Raw genomic sequence first — 13,485 nt, 5'->3', positions numbered from 1 at the left:
TTATCTGAAAAATCTTACCAGATTACCTTTGTTTGGGTCCCCTCTCATTGCTCTATCCCGGGCAATGAAAAGGCCGACTCATTAGCAAAGGTGGGCGCATTAAATGGTGACATATACGAAAGACCAATCTGCTTCAACGAATTTTTTAGTATTTGTCGTCAGAGGACACTCAACAGTTGGCAAACCTCATGGAGCAATGGTGAACTTGGACGATGGCTACATTCCATTATCCCGAAGGTATCAACGAAGCCTTGGTTCAGGGGGATGGATGTGGGTCGGGATTTTATTCGTGTAATGTCCCGGCTCATGTCTAACCACTACACGTTGCATGCACATTTGCGGCGTATTGGGCTTGCGGAGAGTAGTCTGTGCGCTTGTGACGAGGGTTATCACGACATCGACCACGTTGTCTGGGTTTGTGCCGAGTATTGTGACGCCAGGTCTCTGTTAAAGGATTCCCTTCGGGCCCGAGGTAGACCACCCAATGTCCCAGTCCGGGATATGCTAGCAAATCGCGATCTCCCCTATATGTCCCTTATTTACAATTTCATTAAAACGATAAATATCCCAATTTAGCCCCTCTCTTATATTTCTTGTTTTTAGAAATTTCTTCTTGCTTGTGGAACCGATCAGCTGCAGAGTGCCACTATGTAACCGCCGTCGCCTTTACCACTACGCCTGCATAGAAGGAAACTGAAGCGAGAGCGACTTGATGTCCGATGACTTTTTAAGGATTCCCCGCGGGTCCGAATAATACCATCCGCCAACCCGGTACTCGACGACTTACTAGACTGAGGCGCAAATTTGTTTCGCTGATCTCCCGTTTGCGCGATAGTTGCAAGTTTTGCTCTTCTTTCCCTGTCACCATATACGTCTTCTCTCCCCTGTCCTCGATACACCTGCTGCTACACTGATGTGGAAATAGGCCCCCCTCTGAAATATCTTGACCAAGCATAAGTCTTCGTTAAAAAATCAAATTTGATTTCTGTATTCCTAGTTTTAAGATAGCTGTAATTTTTACTCTTTATTGAAACTCTTGTCCTCCATCTTGTAAATAGAATTGTATCCCTAGTTTTAAGATATCTGTGAAATTTCTCATAAATATTTGTTCCACCTTTTGTTAGTTTTAAGATAACTGTAAAATATTTCGTAAAATACTATTACTCCCCCTCTTGTATATCAAACTGAATCCCTTGATTTAAAATTTTTCATAAAAAAATCTTTTGGCCCTCTCTTGTATATTGAATCTTATTTCTAGTCTTAAGATAGCTGTAAACTTTTTTTTTTCTTGTATAAAAAAAATATTTCAACATTGTAACCTCCTAGTTTTAAGATATCCAAAATGTAAAAACAAAAGAATTTGGCACCGCCAAGCTAACGCATTTGTGCCTGTCAAATAAACGAATTGAATATATATATATGTATGTACGCAGTAAAAACAATCGTCGGCAAGGTTTGAATTTTTTCCAAAGATTCTCGTCTTGTATCAACATAGTTATCTACAAACCGTCCTTATTAGGACGAATGCAAAATGGAAAAAGAATTTAATTAAAAAGTTTCTTTTATTAACTAGTATTAAGTTTGCAATTGGTAATTCTGTACTTTTACCAGTGAATCCTAAAAAAGATGGGTTGGTAATGTATATGATATAACAGGGGTGTCGTGACCACACTTCGAAGTTATTTCAAATCTTGCAAAGCATAAATTGACAATTTTAATGATTGTTCCTATATGAATGAAATGACAAATTTTCAGGTTAACACGGCAATAACTTTGCAATTTATAGAACAATTTTATATTTTTAGTTATCATATAATAACTGTCATCTCTTCCAAACAACTTAACCCTCTGCTGCCAACCCCGTGGTTTTGCGGGGTTAAGGAGAATCATTGTAAAATGTCCAATACACGATTATGTGTTGTTGCCACCACTAAAACCACTGCAAAACACTCCCACCTGTCATACAAGTACATTGTCTGCTTGTTGAAATCACCTGTATTCAATGCGGAGAACTCGGTAATAAATTTGTTTTACTGAATAGACTAACGAACGAGATCCCCAGGAAAATTTTGCTGAGCCCGGTGAATCGAACTTAATGCGAAAAATTTAGCCATTTGAAAGAGATATAAGCAGAATTTTAAGAATAAGATCATCGCGGTTAGTTTTTCGCTAAGCGTGATTCATTTCTGTACGTAGGAAAAAGATTCCGATGGTTGGTGTATGGTTGTATTTCATTTAGTATCATTCGATTTGAATTACAAGTCGAACGAGTAGTCACGACACTCCGGTTATGTCCTAGACATTACCCACCCATCTTTTTTTACAGGGTAATAGGATTACCACCTTTGGTAAGGTTTTCACTCGGAATTTTTTACTGATCTGGAATAGGTTTTTATAGAATCACTATGAACCTATCTGACCTATCTGTTGAGTTTAAATTAGACAAGTATAAACTCTCTCATTCTTTTTGTAACTCGTCGAAGTATCAATCACCAATATTGACTTACATTGACCGTTTGTTGTTTTGTTTCGGGAAAGCATGATGCACACCACTACTTTGAGCTTTTCTTATTAGCTGTAAATTTATCGTATTTGTAAATCGTAGTGTCCACTTAGATAGGTGTGAAATTTCACTTCTCTGGCTAACGAAAAATATCCATAAGCACCGGCCACTCACGCTGTGAAGGAGCAGCCGAACAACCATTGCTCTCTGCCACAGATAAGTACCGTGAAGCAGGCAGGAAAGCGGTAGCATCTGTGAAGTACACTGCTGTGTCTTCCGAAATTTTTGATGGGCACAAAATATTCGGTTATTCGTCATCACAGTCGCTAGGAAGGTTCCAACAAAGTGGCAAATCTTTTCTACCCGGCCAACAGTTAAGGTCCGCTTCTGGAGCAGTCAACACTAACACCGGAGGAACTTATTTGAACATATTGAGTTAAAATTATTCATCGTATCACTATACTCGGAGAAATAGATGCAAAACCCGGAGGCCATGAGATCCTCTCCAAAAACTGGAGTCTCCGGGTCAAACCCGTAACCCTACAGGGTAATGATGGTAAACAATTTTCAGAAAGGGGTACATCATGGGGATCAATATTCGGAAAGGGGTACATGGAACGAAAAAGGTTGAAAACCACTGAGCTATAGTATAGATGCCCCAGCTATTTTGGAACGAATCAACATGAACGTCGCACTACGCAACAACATTATGTTCAGATTACCATTCCGATGCACTAATTGTAGTATGTATGGAGCCAGCAACGAATTTTTAACCAGGTAGCTTCAGGTAGATTTTAACGTTTCTCGACAAACTCTGCGTATACCTTTTTCCAGACTTTTTAATCAATTTGTTAACAACACTGACTTATTAGTATTAAGGCCAACATCATTGGGGCTTTGATATGCCAACAAATAAACAAATGACCAATTTCCTAATAAATTTGCTAGATACTATTATTGTAGTTGAAATGTCCAATGTAGTCATTCTGTGTGGAAATGCTCAAAGGAAACAAAGCGATGGCTCCCAGCAAGACTATTTTGAAGCAACTTTCAAATAGCGTATGTGAAATCATAGGTCATTAAGGATAGTTGTTTGGAATTCCATCCTGCCGCTGATTTTTTCGCGTGGGAAATTTTCTCGGCTGTATTGCGCATTTCACACCAAATTGGATTATCATACAAATGCGCACCGTTCTTCAGAATGTGACAAAAGTGAACATTTACATCGAATCACATGAGAGTTTTCGGTGCACTTATTTATTACAAATCAAGAAATAAGAAGACTCCCAAAAAATTTGACGTGAACCTACTCTTTTATCACACTTTGCAGGAGAGTGCACATTTACGCGATAGTCCAATTTGATGTGCAATTGGCAATAACATTCACCACCATGGGGCCTTATCACACTAACTTAAAACGTCACATAAATCTCAGTCCTGGCTGAAGAAACAACTCCTTAAATAAACAGTGCGCGTTGTTACACCAAACCACGGATCTCGCTTAACTACCGTCATGTAATACACCGCTCATTAAGGTGGTACTAAATTTTAAACCGATGCACTGCAAAGCAATTTGAGACTCATTTTAGCAGCGACAGTCATAATGAAACGTACTCATTCACTACTGCTCCACTGATCGAAGCTCGTGATGGAGAATAGTTACTCTCCCTGCTTGCAACTCCGACAACTTCACTTTACTTAAGCAGCCACGCAGAGGCCGGTAGTATTCCACCACTACCTGATCGCGCACAGGTAGCAGACCACCGCGGTGACTTATACCAGAGGGAGTATATCGCGCCCGGAGAGAAACGCGCGCTGCTTCAGTTTTCCTACAACCGTCAATCCGATCGGAGTTCCCTGACCAGGAGCGCACGATTGTGTTTGTCTGTGGTTGCGTTTTACTACCGTCAACGTCGTCGTCGGGTTTCGAGTTTTGTTTTGGTCAATGCTGCCGTTGATGATCGCGTAACAACCAAGCCGACATAGTACGAATGCAGAGCTTGCAAAATATGGTTCAGTGATAACAAGTTTGACGCTCGTGCTGGAAATCTACCAGAGGTTTTATTGAGAATGAAAATTCGAAGGTGATTTGCTGTTGAGCAAGGTCGGGTTGGAGGTTTTCGGGTGTTAATTATTTAATAAAAGCTAATCGTATGAGTGCCACAACTGCGCGGGGGTGAAAATGCTGCAATCAAAGCCACAATTAGTGCAATCGCGCTCGTTGGGAGTAATGTGAGCAGACGCCGAGGGAAAGACGGTAGTGCTTTATTGTTTTGAACGCTAGCTACAATTATGTGCATTGCGGGGCGGCAGTATTGCATGGAAATGATCGCACAGTGATTACGATGAAGTAACAAGCGAAGAGCGCACGAAAAAAAGTATTACACTTAAGGCAGTCCTACGGCCAAACTGGCGCGCCAAGTGGAGTTGCGTGAGGGACTGTTGTGGACGGAAAAGTCTGATGTCTGTGGTACCACGATGGCATAAGTGATTTTATCTTTATTGGCACGTGAGTTATGTGCGCTGGATTTGATGGCAGCTGGTTTGGGCCGATAAAGTTTTGTTAAATTCGTTCGATTTCTTAATGGTAAACTTTATGGGCTCGTTGTACTCTGTTATGACTAGGTGTTTTCAAATTTCATCATTTTGCAGCAAATTCAGCTCATAATCGATTAAAAGATGGTTCATAACATTATTGTTACAATCGTTGATCTGTGGATTTAGTTATCGATAGTATGAATTTCTTAGCACATTTTTACAGTCGAGTACAAAAGGTGTAGTTCGGGACTTATAAGCATGCTATAGTACGATCGATCCCTAACCGGCATAGGTTATCAATGTCAATATGATAGTGGCTTTTGCCGCGTAAATTTTCTGTAGGCTATGTATCGACTGCAAGATCTGTCGAAATTGAAAGGGTAGATCAGAATTGTTTGATATAAATCAAAGTTGTCAAATATATTCAGTCTGGTTTACCAGCAGACAGCTAGTTGCAATGTGGAGTATTTCATCGAATAAAAATCAGGACAACAATTTAACATTTCTTGTTGTTTACCTAGACATATTCTCACGATCTTTTTCCTTAATTTAGTATAAAGTTAACTGAAGCGGTTTTCTTTTTGGCAAATATTCAAAAATCAACGTTTTATTTTTTTGCATCTGTATCTTCCTAATTGAATCATATCACGGTTTCTCTGGTAGAACAATATTTAGACAAAAAAATCAGTATCGCTGAAGTAGTCACTAATCGAAAGCTTAGATACTCGTCTTTCATCTGAGACTAAATTTGAAATGTTCTATCGGGGGGTCTATAACAATAATTTTTTTTTTAACATTTTGATGATTATTTTTGAAGATTGCGTTTCAATGAATAGCTCTCAGGAGATATCTTCCTTTTAGGGGGATGAATCTTTAGACATGCAGTATCAGAAGAAGGGGCTTGTTATGTTAATAAATACCTCCAAAGACATCAATGACCGACATTTAGCCAATTTCGCGTAAATTCAAATTTTAAATTTGAATAATATTTTTACTCGCGATATTTTGTCTCTGGTAGAACAATAATACCACAAACAAATCAATATCACTGATGTACTCACCATCCAAAAACTTGCTTACACTTTCAAACGAGACAAGTTTTGAATTGTTCTTCCTAAGGGTTTAGGACTTTTAATATTGGAAAATAAATCTCTGAGTTATGTACATATGGATTTTTCATTACTCGTTTGTACGTCGATCTAAGAAACTAATTTTTTTAATTGATGAATAATTGGTATCAGAAAATAAATTCTTAGTTGATGATAAATTTGTGTTTTTAATTCAATTAGTTATGTGTATTTATTGTTAAATATTTAAATTTAGGGAATTTTTCACAAACGAGCATAACTTTTATCGAGAAGTTGTTTTAATGTGTACTGATTTCAATTATTACAGTGTTTGTTAGTACATACACACTCAATTTGGCTCGGTAAATTCCCAACAGCTGTGTAGTCAGCAAATGTAGAAACTGATATCTCAGTAAAGTGAGATTAGTTTGCTGATTTTTGGTGAAATGTTTTCCGAGTCTCAGCACTCAAACGTCACGTTTGCTGAGATCTCTGTAAAAAAATAATGTTTGCTGAATATCAGCTGTTGAGATTTCGGCAAAAGATTCAAAAAAAGCTGAAATTCGGTAGAAAAAATTAAGTGTGTATGTTATAAGAACATTGGCCTAATATCTGCTTCCTACTTCAATGGTAAGTGAGATAAAACTCTATTTGTGAATTAAACTTCCGAAATTTGTTGAAATTTATAATACTTTCTCTTTGGGTTTCGCGATCAACAGACTAAAATACTATTATATTTTACCTTGATAATACTACTATATAGAAAACGTTACAATTTTTCACATCTATCGAGTTGGGAAAACAATTAAACAGATGAGTTTTTAGGCCTACATAAGATTATAAACCTGTTATAATAACTTTTAAGAATTTCTTCAAATCCGCGAAAAAAATACCCTTTTGCTTATATTTTATGTTGTTAAAGTTTTCGGATTTCTCAGCCCATTTTACCTTTATTTGATGTATTTCGATCCTTTGTTTCGTCGATTATTCAAATCGAAATACTTGATACACTTATAAATTTCAACGTTCCTATATTTCCTATTGCTACTTTAAACATATAAACAAACCCATAAAAACAGTTTGCACCTTACTGCCCAATTATTTTCTCGCTGACTACAAAACAGAACATGAAATGATTTTGCGGAAAAAAATATTTCCTGTAAAATGTGGACCACTACTCTTAAGTGTTTTTAAAGAGCGTGTCTTTCGATTGTGTTTTTAATTTAGAATTTTGAATATAACATTAGTTACACAGAAACCAAATAGGCAAATAGGGCAAAGTGAGTACTGGGTCATTTTGGCCCCAAAAACCCCTATTTTTAATAATTTTTCTGCTCCGTGATGCAAATCATACATATTTTGAAGTTTTTCTAATGTGAACAAATCTCAGAAATCGAACGGAACCTTTTTTGATCTTTGTCCGAATACGGAAGGTTGGGGTTATGGACTTTTGTTATTAATATTAAATTTTATCATTTTCTCGTGCATATATCTCTATTATTCTTCAATCAATTCTCATAAAATGTACCTTGTTAAACGTAAAAAATCCTTAGAAATACAATAAAAATGGATTCGTTATCGGTGAAATTCAGAAACATCAAATTATCTGATATATAGTCTCGATTTCACATTTTTATCATAAAATTGCACATATTTACTCCATTTAACAACAAAATTCTTATTAAATGTACTACTTTTAGTGTAAAATACGCTTGAGGATCGCATGAGAAAAGTTTCCATCCTGGAAAAATAGGGGAAGTTGAGGTATTAGGACATTTAACGAAATAAATGTGATTGTAGAGTTAATGTCATAAGAATGTTCATAAGAATTTTCCGCGTTCAACAAGCTACATTTTATGAAAATTGATTGAAGAAATATAGAGATATATGCACGAGAAATTTATAAAATTTTATATTAATGACAAAATGCCCTATAACCCCAACTTCCCGTATTCGGAAAAAGGTCAAAAAGGTTCCGTTCGATTTCTGAGATTTGTTTACATTATAAAAACGCCACAATATGTATCATTTGCATCACAAAGCAGAAAAATTATGAAAAATAGGGGATTTTGGGACTAAAATGACCCAGTACCCCACTTTCCCTTATTTTTCTAGAAAGAGAAATATCTCCCTTCAAAGACTTAGGCCATTTCCTTTAAAAAGAGGTGTAAATTGTAATTTTCTGATTGCTACTTCAAAAATTCTAGCATTTAGTGTATTTTTCCTCTATATTTTCCCATAGCACCAATTTCAAAAATTTCAAGCGAAGTGGGCGGGAGTCTAAAATTGTCCAAATGATCTGAAATTTGGCATCAAATCTTACTTTGACATTTGTCACAATATGGGAGGGGGGCCTTTGAGAATTCAAGAAAAAGTTTTTTTTGCAATGCCCTAGTGACGAACTAAACAAAAAAGAACACCTTTTAAAAACACAAGACTCGTATTTTAACTACTTTTGTTAAATATCATATCATATATCAGCTAGAATAACCCACTATGGTTGCGAGGTTATATCTAAGGACCAAAAAAAAATATTTTAAGAGCTTCGGTTTATTAAAAAGTCAGAAAAATATATTTCCCGATTTTAGCAATATCCTTGCTTTATCAGCTCAGCTTAAATTTTGCAAAGGGGCTGATAAAAACGGGTCTTCACTGTATTTATTTTCAAAAGGGAAAAATTGGATTGAACCAATTTGTGTATTTAAGGCATAATACCTATCTCAAATTGAGCTAGATTTTTGAGTTTCGAATTCATCTTATCAGTAACAAGCACCAACTTGGAACCAAGCTAGACGATGTATCTATGTACTAGCCTAAATTAGCATTAGTTAGACATTACATCCGAACAGTCACACGACACATATGACGCCAAAAGCAACTGGTAGGTCCCGAGAGATGTCCCGGGAAGCAAAGCCAAAAGCTCTGGTTTCTCCATGCCGAGAACTGAATGGCTAGAAGGACCAAAATGTGCCAGTCCTGCACGGAGTGTCTCTAATACCCATTTCAGGGTTCGCTATAGGCGATTAAAGACCAACGTGATTGGTATCTTCTAGTTGCTGTACTACAAGTGCTGTGATCGAGTATGGTTGAAGTACCACAAATTAATCCTCAGTATAAATGTACAGCAATTACATGGTACTAAAGTGATTTTGTACTTTTCAAGTGACCTAGTATAGGTTGAAGATCTCGCCAAATGCAACACAAGACAATGTTTGAAAAATGTTGTATATCCTCAAAATCTTGATTTATTATAGAACCGGTATATGGGAAATTCCTTTAGAACCACACTAACCAACTAAAGTCACTTCAGAATGAAATTGATCAGCAGCCAATTGAAGCATTGCATTAATCATTTCAAATTTGAAAGATGGTGAGCATCGTTCAAGAATTTTATGAGGAATATAGGTGTGAAATCAACTGTGAGCATTGCAAAGTTCTCCGGGGGTCAAGACCGCCCTAGGTGGCTAATGTGATCAATGCTACTACTGGTCTGCAAATCTATGTAATTTAACACCAACTTTAATAAGTTTTGCATCATCTAGGTATCATGATGGTTCCAGTTAATATGGGGATTTACTGTACTTCCGCGCTTCTCATCCAGTAACTCAGGAACCGGATGTCGCACCAGAAATAAATTCAATAGAAACCTGTGCTATTCATTTGAGACCAAGTTTGGGAAAATCGGTTCGGTAACCGATGTGCGATTGTTGGTAACATACATACACACATACACACTCATAAGCACACACACATGAAGGTCGACGTTAAGTTATTGACGCTACTTTCTGCCTTACCTTACCTGGCTGGAAGTTTAAATTAGAGAGTGGGCGAGGGGTACACCCACAGCGACCACCAAGCGATCCGGTGCACTATCGTAAGCAATAGACAGTCGAAAGCGCGTGTGATCCAATCAAACGAGCGGAGGTGGAAAACAACGAAGCTCGACAAGGGAGTCTTCGTCGAGGTGTTGAGGCGTGAGTGCGATCACCTTGACTTCAGTGCAGATGAAGTGACAATGACATTAGCAAGAGCGTGCGATGCAACCATGCTACGAGAAGGTGGACCAAGGAACAGTCGCCGCCCAGCTTTCTGGTGGAATTCGGCGATTGCTGACCTACGATCATGCTGCCACAAAACCCATAGGAAGATGCAGGAAGCCCGAAACGTCGCGGAAAGAGATGCTCTAAGACAAGCATATAAGGTGACAAGAGCCTCACTTACAAGAAAATCAAGCTTAGTAAAAAAGCCTGCCTAGGAGAGCTTTACCGCAACGCCAATTCAAATCCGTGGGGCGACGCCTATAAGTTGCGATGGCGAAGATAAAAGGACCGGTAGTACCACTGGATAGGTGCCCGGAGAGGATGAGAGTTATCGTAGAAGCGCTATTTTCACAGCATGAACCGACGGCCTGGCCGCCCACGGCCTAACGGAACGCAGTATGACTACGAAGAAGAAGCTCGGGTAACCAACGAGGAGCTGATGGTGTTGGTAAAAGCCTTGAGAACCAAAAACGCCCCGGGACCAGACGGTATCCCCAACGTGGCTCTGAAAACAGCAATCCTATCGAACCTGGATATGTTTAGGACCGCGACGCAAAATTGCAATAGTGCAGTTGCCGAAGCCAGACAAACCCCCTGGAGATTCTTCAGCATACAGGCCGATATGCCTGTTGGATACAGTCGGCAAGGTGCTTGAAAGAGTAATCCTTAACAGGCTTACAATATACACAAAGGGAGAGAATGGACTATCCAATATGCAGTTCGGTTTCCGGGAAGGTAGATCCACCGTGGATGCCATACGAACGGTCGGACTATGGAGGATGCGCAGAGGCAAAAGAAAAGAGATAACCGCTACTGCGTAGTGGTTACACTGGACGTAAAAAACACCTTCATAAGCGCTAGTTGGACCACCGATTCGCTGCACTGAGAGTTTCCGACTACCTCTATAGGATTCTGAGGAGCTACTTCCGGAATCGGCAACTGATCTACGAAACTGACGCCGGAAAAAAGTGTAAAAGTAACAGCGGGTGTTCCACAGGGTTCCATAGTTGGCCCAACTCTTTGAAATGCTATATACGACGGAGTGCTGAAGCTGAGCCTCCCCAGGAGCGTGAAGATTATCGGTTTTGCGGATGACGTGGTGCTCCTAGTGATCGGCGAATCACTAGAGGAAGTAGAAGTACTCGCAACGGTGGCGATAGATGTTGTGGAAGACTGGATGCGCGAAAAGAAGCTGACGTTAGCTCACCATAAAACCAAGATGGTTTTGATAAGCAACCGAAAAGCAGTGCAACATACAAAAATTTCTGTTGAAAAGTGTATCATCAATTCAAAGCGGGAAGTTAGACAACTGGGAGTAATGATAGACAACCGGCTAAGCTTCAATAGCCACATCGACCACGCATGCGGGAGGGCCGTAAAAGTGATCTCGGAACTATCTCGGATCATGCCCAACAATTCGGCGGTCAGCAGCAGTAAAAAGCGACTACTGGCGAGTGTCGCCATAGATACTCAAATGCGCAGGACCTGATTGGGTGACAGCATTGCAGACGAAGAAGAACACATCTCGGCTGAACAGCTCGTTCAGACTGATGGCCATTCGGGTTTTTAGTGCGTACCGAACTATCTCGACAGAGGCAGCCTACGTGATAGTTGGAACGATGTCCATAAACCTTCTACTCGAAGAAGATAGCGAGTGTTATAGGAATCGAGGTACGAGAGGAGTCCGTAAACGAGGCCGAGCTGACACCTTAATCAAGTGGCAGCATCAGTGGGATAACGCTGTGGTGAATGGACCCATCGACTAAGTCCATGCCTGTCGGTTTGGTTGAACAGAGCACATGGTAAGGTGAACTTCCACATGACGCAGTTCTTTTCTGGGTTAGGCTGTTTCAAAAATTATCTGAACAGGTTCAGCCACGCGAGTTCGCCGTTCTGCATCGCGAGCGGAGGAATTGCATGAGCACGTAGTCCTCGAATGCCGCGATTCGAGCACGAGCGAAATGAAATGGGAACCATTGTCGGTGGGAACGTTAACATGACCAATATTGTAGAAAGAATGTGTGCGGACAAAGAAAAATGGGACTAGACTGAGCGCACGCATCGTCGACGGTAGGTCGTCGGGGTACCTGAGAACCGGAAGTCATCCTCCTCCCGGAATCGCAGGACTGACCTCGGCACCTAACCGACCAGCATCGAGATAACATCGGGGAATTTCTTCGTCGGAGTAGACTAGGCCCACCGCCGGGGACTAGTTCGAGTAGATTGGGAAGTAGCACCGGCAAATGGTCGTCGGGGCGCCTGTGAACTGGAAGTCACCCTCCACTCAGAATCGCAGGACCGACCGGGGTATCTGCCCGGGTAGCATCGGTTTCGAAAGATCATCCACTGCTGGGGAACTCTTCGTCGGAGCAGGAAATATCTACCGTCGGGTACTACGCCGAGTAGCACCGAACGCAACAAAACACCAGTTTAGGGTCGTCTGGGCACCAGTAAACCGGAAGCTACCTTCCAACCGGAATCGCTGGATCGACCACGGCATCCAACTGGTCAACGTAGAGAGGAGGGTATGTGGAATATCATGCCGTGCAGGACTGATATGGCGGTTATGAGACCAGCGAAATCTAGCACGACCAGCTAGACCTGGAATCAAGTGAAGTGCATTAGTATACCTCCCCCCGAAGTAGTCATTTCAAATGGAATCGGGCAAATGTCGGACTCCCTGGTGGAGTTAGGAGGAGTATGGTTCAGAGTTATCTTCTCTGTTCAAAGTCCCTCACTCTGGCACACGATGGACGAAATCGGTAGTATGGTCTAACTACTGAACGTGTGCTGGGTCGGCGTAAAAGCTTTACCACAAAATAAGAAAGAAAATATACATTCATACGCACACACACACAGACATTTGCCGAACTCGACGAACTGAGTCGAATGGAATAAGAGACTCAGCCCTCCGGGCCTCGGTTAAACAGTCGGTTTTCAGAATGATTGCATAGCCTTCTATAGGAGAAAGGCAAAATATACTTAAACAAAAAAAAATCGTACCAAAAGGGGACTAAATTACAAAGAGCCATTATTTGTATTCCTACAGCAAAGATGGAACATGAATGAACCTCAAGGCGAGATACACGCTTAGAATCGACATTATATCGATTGATTTCAAACGTAGCAAGATTTAGCGAAGATCATTGGAAGAAAATGTGGCTTTCTCCGAAGTTGGATGTCGATTCTGACCAGTTTCTTCACATCGGGAATGTTGTACTGCTCATAATCAAGAAGCTTCTCAACAAATCTAAACCGGACAATGTTACTGCGTAATATTGTAACTTCCGTAGCCTAAAAACTAGCTAACTTTATTTGAAATGAAAATTTATTGTAT

Source organism: Topomyia yanbarensis, chromosome 2 (genome assembly GCF_030247195.1).
Source record: "Topomyia yanbarensis strain Yona2022 chromosome 2, ASM3024719v1, whole genome shotgun sequence".
Classification (NCBI taxonomy): domain Eukaryota; kingdom Metazoa; phylum Arthropoda; class Insecta; order Diptera; family Culicidae; genus Topomyia; species Topomyia yanbarensis.
This window is presented reverse-complemented; position numbering follows the sequence as displayed.